This window comes from Heterocephalus glaber, unplaced genomic scaffold, assembly GCF_053883595.1.
Source record: "Heterocephalus glaber isolate CG9 unplaced genomic scaffold, H.glaber_assembly_v1.0 deba00001613, whole genome shotgun sequence".
NCBI classification, from domain to species: Eukaryota; Metazoa; Chordata; class Mammalia; order Rodentia; family Bathyergidae; genus Heterocephalus; species Heterocephalus glaber.
In genome coordinates, this window is record NW_028258384.1 from 20,904,179 (window position 1) to 20,910,906 (window position 6,728).

At 38.5% G+C, this 6,728-nt stretch overlaps 1 pseudogene; it reads right to left on the minus strand.

Annotated features, from left to right (window-relative positions):
- Positions 1 to 1,571: 1,571 nt before the first annotated feature.
- On the minus strand, positions 1,572 to 2,439 carry LOC101721830 (importin subunit alpha-1 pseudogene; annotated as a pseudogene).
- Between the last annotated feature and the right edge of the window lie 4,289 nt (positions 2,440 to 6,728).

Here is a 6,728-nt window from a genome sequence, read left to right on the forward strand (position 1 = left end):
GAGCTGTGGATTTGACTTGTTCTTCTTTTTCTAGAAGTTTGAGGTTCAACTTTAGGTTGTTTATTTGAGCTCATTATGTTTTTCTGGTGTGGGTTTTCTCCACTATAAATATCCCTGCTTTCATTGCATCCCATAAGTTTTGGTATGTGTATTGGCATTATCATTTAATTGTGGATACTGTTTAATTTCTTCTTTAATTTCATCTCTTACCCATTGGCTGTTTGGGAGGGTGTTATTTAATTTCCATGTGTTTATGGAGTTTTTGTGGTTTCTTTTGCTGTTGATTTCCATTTCCACTGCAATATGGTCAGATATGTATGGGATAATTTCAGTTCCTTTGCATTTACTTAAGCATGTTCTATGGGCTAATATGTGGTCTATTTTTGAAGAATGCCCCAGGTGCAGCTGAGAAGAATGTGTTTTCTGATGTGTCATGGAACACTCTGTAGATATTTCCTAAGTCCATTTGTTCACAAATTTGTTTTAGTTCTGATATTTCCTTGTTCAATTTTTGTCTAGTTGATCTGTCCATTTGTAACAGTGAGGTATTAGAGTCCATCATTACAATTGTGTTAGTCCTTATTAGTTTTCTCATGTCTGTTAATATTTATTTTCTATAGTTGGGTGTGCTGGTATTTGGGGCATATATATTTATGACTGTTATCACTTCCTTTATGTTTGCTCCCTTAACAAGTATGTAGTAACCATCATTGTCTCTTCTGATCAGTCTTGGCTTGAAATCTACTATGTCTGCAAATAGAACTGCGACCCCTGCTTTTTTTCCAGGATTCTGTCACATGGAGTATTTTTTTCCATCCTTTGAATTTCTGTCTGTAAATTTCTTTTTTATTTATGGTCAGGGCTATTTGGAGTTCAGTATGCCTTATTTATTTGTATGTCATATTATTTTTCTGCTGTTGGTTCCCTGTCTTTCCCCTCTGTTTAATTGCATGCCCTGCCTTGTGCCTTCTTTCTATTTGTGTACTTGGGATTGTGGTCTTCATTATCTCTTTCTAAAATGTCCTTCAGAATATTTTGTAGAACTGGTTTTTCGGTTGTGAATTTCTTCAGTTATTTTTTGTCATGGAAGTATCTTATTTCTCCACTGATTTTGAAAGATAGTCTTGTAGGGTACATCAATCTGAGTTGGAGGTTATTTTCTTTTAGGGCTTGAAATACTTCACTCTAAGTTCTCCTTGACTTAAGGGTTTCTGTTGAGACACCTACTGTGGTTCTGATGCACTTTTCTTTAAGTTGATTTGTTTCTTCTGTTTTCTCTAACAGTTTTTAATATTCTGTTCTTGGGCTGAATCTCTGGAATTTTAATTATTATATGCCTTGAGGTAGATTTATTTTGGTCATGGCTATTTGGAGTTCTATATGCCTTACTTATTTGTATGTCAAATTCTTTTTCTTGTTTAGAAAGTTTTCTGTCATTACTTCTGTGAACATATTTTTATAGCATTTTCACTGTCTCCAGCTTTCTCACTGACTATGATCAATCTTATGTTGCTGTTCTTTGCATTATCCTGCAGCTGTTGGATTGATTTTTCATAATCCCTTGCTATTTTTCAGATATCTTTTTTTTCAGTGGATTCATTTGGACCATCAGTAAAGTAAGAAATAGCCCAACAGGTATCTGCTAATTCTTTGAGATCACTGTGATGCAGGAGACAAAGTAGGAAGAATTTGCTCAATAGCATCTAACAGGGGTGCAGTATTCTTGTTGCAGCACAGATTTGAAAGTGTCCAGGTAAGATTATGTAAGTAACTGCCTGCTAAAGATGACTATCAGGAACTGCAAGAAGAGCTAAGAGTGGGTCAATTGCACCATATTTGATAGACAAGTCTTGGAAAACTGAACCATCACCTGCAATGTTTCCTAGAGCCCATATAGCTTGTTCACTGATATGAGCATGGGGAGAATCCAAGAGAGAAATGAGTGCTGGGATAGCACCTCCATTCACTACAGCCTTGGTCTGTTCTCATAACCCAGAAGCAATGTTAGTGAGTGCTCAAGCAGACTCAAACTGAGTGGGACTACAATCAGTTCTGCCCAAGAAGACACAAATTTTGGAATTAAACCAGCCCGGATTATGTGGTCTATGATGGGCTGTTTTTCATGAGAAAGCAGTTTCCTAGCAGCTTGAGTAGCTTTGAGCTAGCTTTCCAGATTATTTCTATTTATGCCTTTGAAAATGTCATCAGCAGTCCAATTCACAGTGCCCTGATTGTTACGGTTTTCTCCAGTTGTAAAGTAGCATGATCAGGAAATCAGCTTACATTCCTCTTTTTCAGCATCTAGTTATCCTTCTTAGCTTTCCTCAGTTCCACATTAAATTCTATTCTTTGCTGCCTCATTTCTTTACTGTCTTTTCCCTTGTTCTTGAATCTGTTCAGCTGGGCAGCTGGGGAATTAGCATTCTCATTGGTGGACATGGTTATGAGACAAAGAAAGAAAGCAGCTGAAGTGCTCTTGAAGTGTTCACTGTGGTGGAGCCCAGAAATGGTATTTTTTTTTTCTTTTTTGCCAGTACCATGCTGTTTATATCAGAGTGGCTCTGCAGTATTATTTCAAGTCAGGGACTGTGATGTCCCCTGCCTTGCCTTTGTTGTGCAGAATTGTTTTTGTTATTCTAGGTATCTTCTGGTTCCAAATGAACTTTAGGAATGTTTTCTCTAGTTCTGTGATGTATACTATTGGTATATTTATTGGGATTGCATTAAATCTTTTTTTTTTCAGGTTTGCTAACTGCAATCTTGTCTTCAAGATCTGATATTCTGTCCTTGCTTTTGTTCAATCAATTGCATATAATTTCATTGGAATTTTTAATTTCTGATATCTGGTTGAATCTGTTTCATGGATTCCATTTCTTTCCTATGATGGGCATTTATGATTTTCACTGTTTTCCTAAACTCTTTTATTTTTTTTATCTGTGTCTACTCTAGATTAATTGAGTATGTCTTTTATTTTGATCATCACTTCTTCTTGTGCCTGAGAGATTATTTACTCTATGGCCTCATCCTTCTGGTTTTTTTTTTTTTCCTTCTGGTGCTATAATTTCAGAAAGTTCAGTTGGGTGACTTCTGATTTCCTCTATCTCATTGTCCTCTGGACTTGTCCTGGGTGGGCTGGATATCTGTGGTTGCATTTTGCTTGTGTGTCTTTTCATTTTCTATTTTTTATTTCATTTTGTTTTCTGTGTTGTTGCTTGATGATTTCTTATGGTAGATAGCCTTATCACTAGTATTGAGGTGTCCCTTTGAAATGTCTATTCCTCAGAGATGTCTTCTAGGTGTAGGTGGTTCTTAGTTTTTGTGTCTATTCCAAGATCTTACCTTCCCAATTTATTAAGGATGACAAGTTGCTATCTCTTTGGCTCAGCACCCAGTCCTTTGGTACTGGACTATAGTGATGGCTATGACTCCAGAAAATCACAGTGTTTTCATACAAGGAAGAACAACTGATTACAACAGGTATGACATCCTGGATAAAGTAGTACAAGTAGCAATAACAATAGCATCAAGCACAGTCTACCAAGTGACAAACTCTAGTAACTATTAATTTGGTGACTTTAACTATATGAGCAAGCTCTACAGTTATATAACAAAATCCCATTTAAACCAGGAACTTGTATGAAATGAGCTTCCCCTTAGAAGAGTGATTTTACTGTAGGAGGGTATTTGAAAGGGATAGGGGTCAAAACAGAGAGATAAGTGAAAAGAAATATAGTAGAAGCAAGGCTGGATACAAAGGATGATTGTTCAAGATTTGGGAAACTGGAAAAGAAGTCAGGAGGGTAAGAATGAAGGAGAAAGCAAAAGAATATTGAAAACTAGAAAGACAAGAGACAATGTCCACTCAAATGAAAATATCATAAAAATCACAAAAAGATAGCAGAGGAAAGAAAGAAAGAAGATGAATGGAACAAAACAAAAATAAAGGTAAAAATCCTAACAACCTAAAAAGTAAAAACAAAACAAAAACAAAAACCCAACCAGACAGAAAAAAAGGAAAACAAATCAAACATAGGAAAAGAAAAAAAATAAAATTCCTCTGGTGTCCACACTTCTGTGGTAGTGTCCAAATCAGACCCCAAAAATGAGCTGTTGACCCACCAAGTCTACAGTAGGATTAGTTCTGGGTATGGGGCTGATCTTGGCCTTTGGATGTGGGGGCTGGGGCTGGTCTTCAGCCAGCATCTTTCCAGATGTCCCTTGGGTGGCCCGCCCATGTCTCCTTACCATGACTATCTCTATACCACTCTCCCAGTTGCTGTGTTGCCTTCAGATGGAGCCAGCCCAAGGCTACTCCCAATCCCATATATAGTTGGCCCTTCCTGGACCTTGCACAGCCTCCTCTATTCCACACCATGGACTGCTCTCGCACACTGGTCATAGAGTGCAGGGGAGCCTTGTCCTGCTCCTTGCCACTTGTGCTATTTGTCACAAGGCAGGGTGGTAGTGCCCTTGTCCTGCTAACAGCCAAAACCTCTTGCCTGCTTGTGCCACTGGTTGCATAGCAGGGGAATGCTTCCAGTCCTTTATAGCTAGGGCTAAGTTTGGCTTTTGGTAGCCACCAGAGCAGAGTCTGAGTGGTCCAGCCTCTCCCTCTCAGCAGAATGTCCCCCAGCCTGCTGTCCAACTGCTAGCAGTCTACTGTGACTGGATAGCTATTTCCTACTTCCACAATGGGATGTTGGCAGTGAAGAGACCCTGGGACTGTTCTGTTGCTGGAGTTCAAGCCCCAATCCCTTTGAAATAAAATGGAGACCTTGTCTGTCCACTTCTGATCAGTGTGCAATGGTGTGCTGGGGCACATTCTGCCTCACTCACCACATGTTGACTGTGGGGTACCGCTTGGGTAACAGTGTCTCATGTTCTCACTGCTACCTCCAACTGCATAAGATTCTTCTGGCCCAGATCACATCTCCATTTCACCATGAGTGGCAAAGTTGTTTTTGCTGCCACCTCACCAGGGTGGCTACACAGCCACTCCACCACACCACGCAGTCTCTGGTCTGTGGTAGTGAGTTATTCTCTCAATGAATTGTATTTTCTTCTTCTCTGTCAGTTCCCTCATGGTTCCCATGTGCCCTCCACTCACTTTGGTTCCTCTTCATGCTATTGTTTTCTGGACTCTTGGCACTTTTTCTTGGAGAAGCTGAGTTCCTGGCACTCATCACTCTGATGTTTTTCCTTTTGGGGGATGCCTTTACCTTAATGGATTAATCAAATCTAATATAACATAATAACTGTCAAAGGAGCCATATTCTAATTAAGTTTCCTTCTCAATACTATTAACATGTGACTCTGCAGATTAAACTTCTGCACAAGTTTGGGGGACCAATAATACTCAAGCCATAGTATTCCTTCATATATAAATGGAGAAAATAATAAAATTTCCTTATAGGCTGTTTACTGCAGTAATTGAGATAATAATGAATGTAAAGGAGTTAACAAAATATCAATATAATATATGCATATGGTGAGCACTAAATAAATGCAGATAGATATCATTGACACTATTATTCTTTTTGTTAAGAACTTGGCTATTATTCAAGACACTGAGTACTCTTATACTTTCCCAAACCACAGTTGCACTATATTTTAACACCTTCAATATGCACAGGTAAGACTTGCTGAACAACTAAAGAACTGCAAAACCTAGAAAGTGCTGATAGCAAGGAAACTGGTTCAAAAGTTTTAAACACATGTGGATTTAATTTTCCTGAAACAGAAACCAAAGACTGAGATTCTAGTGTCAGGCCAAAGTTTAAGATTCTAGTGCCAGGCTAAATTGAATAACATAACCCAACTTTGAATTCTACATTAGTAGACCCAAGTGATTAGCCATAAGCCACAACAAATCTCATCAGACAGTCACAGGTCAGCATTTGACTTTTGAGATTCAACCTTCATTAATTAAAGAAATAGCACAATTTAGGGCTAGAGATAAAGAAAAGAGAAGAGATGGGATAGTTCATACAAAAACATAGTTGGGATGGGACATAAAAAGTGCCTGTCTCACCAGGTGCTGTCTATTCTGGTCTTAATCATCCTTGTTTGTATGAGGGCTTATGGACTAGCAGGAGTATGCAGTATTGGCAAATGAAGCAGTGTTCTTCAGATACTAGGAATGACAGAAAAGTAGATTATGTATCTTCTCCTTCTGCACCTGCTTCTGCTTCTTCTACTTTTCTTCCTCCTCCAACGCTTCTTCTCCTTCCTTTCTCTCTCTCTCCCCGCGCCCCTTCTTTTTTTTTTTTTTTTTTTTTTTGGTACCGGGGATCAAACTCGGGTCCTTGCGCTTGTGCAGCAGGTGGTGAAACCACTGAGCTAAATCCCCGGCCCCTTTCTCTTCTTAATACTCTACCTCTGCAGTACACCTCATCCTCTGGAACATTTTCTTGATCTCCAGAGTCCTAACAGTTCTAAATACTTCCTTACCAATTTTTACATGTGTGCCTGAGCCTGAAAAATAAGATACCTAGCCAGTATGTTGATCAGGTACAGCAGTAGGAACTGGCTTGAGGTTCTAGACTACTTGCATTTTCATCTTAGATTTGATTTTGCTAACTGTGCCCACAATGCATTTTATTTTGTTGTATTTATTTAAACATATCAAAAGTATACAGAATATTTTGATATGGATAGATGATAGACATCACTACACTTAAACAAAATGAACAGAACTATTGCCTCATATACTTACCTTTCTTTTTACA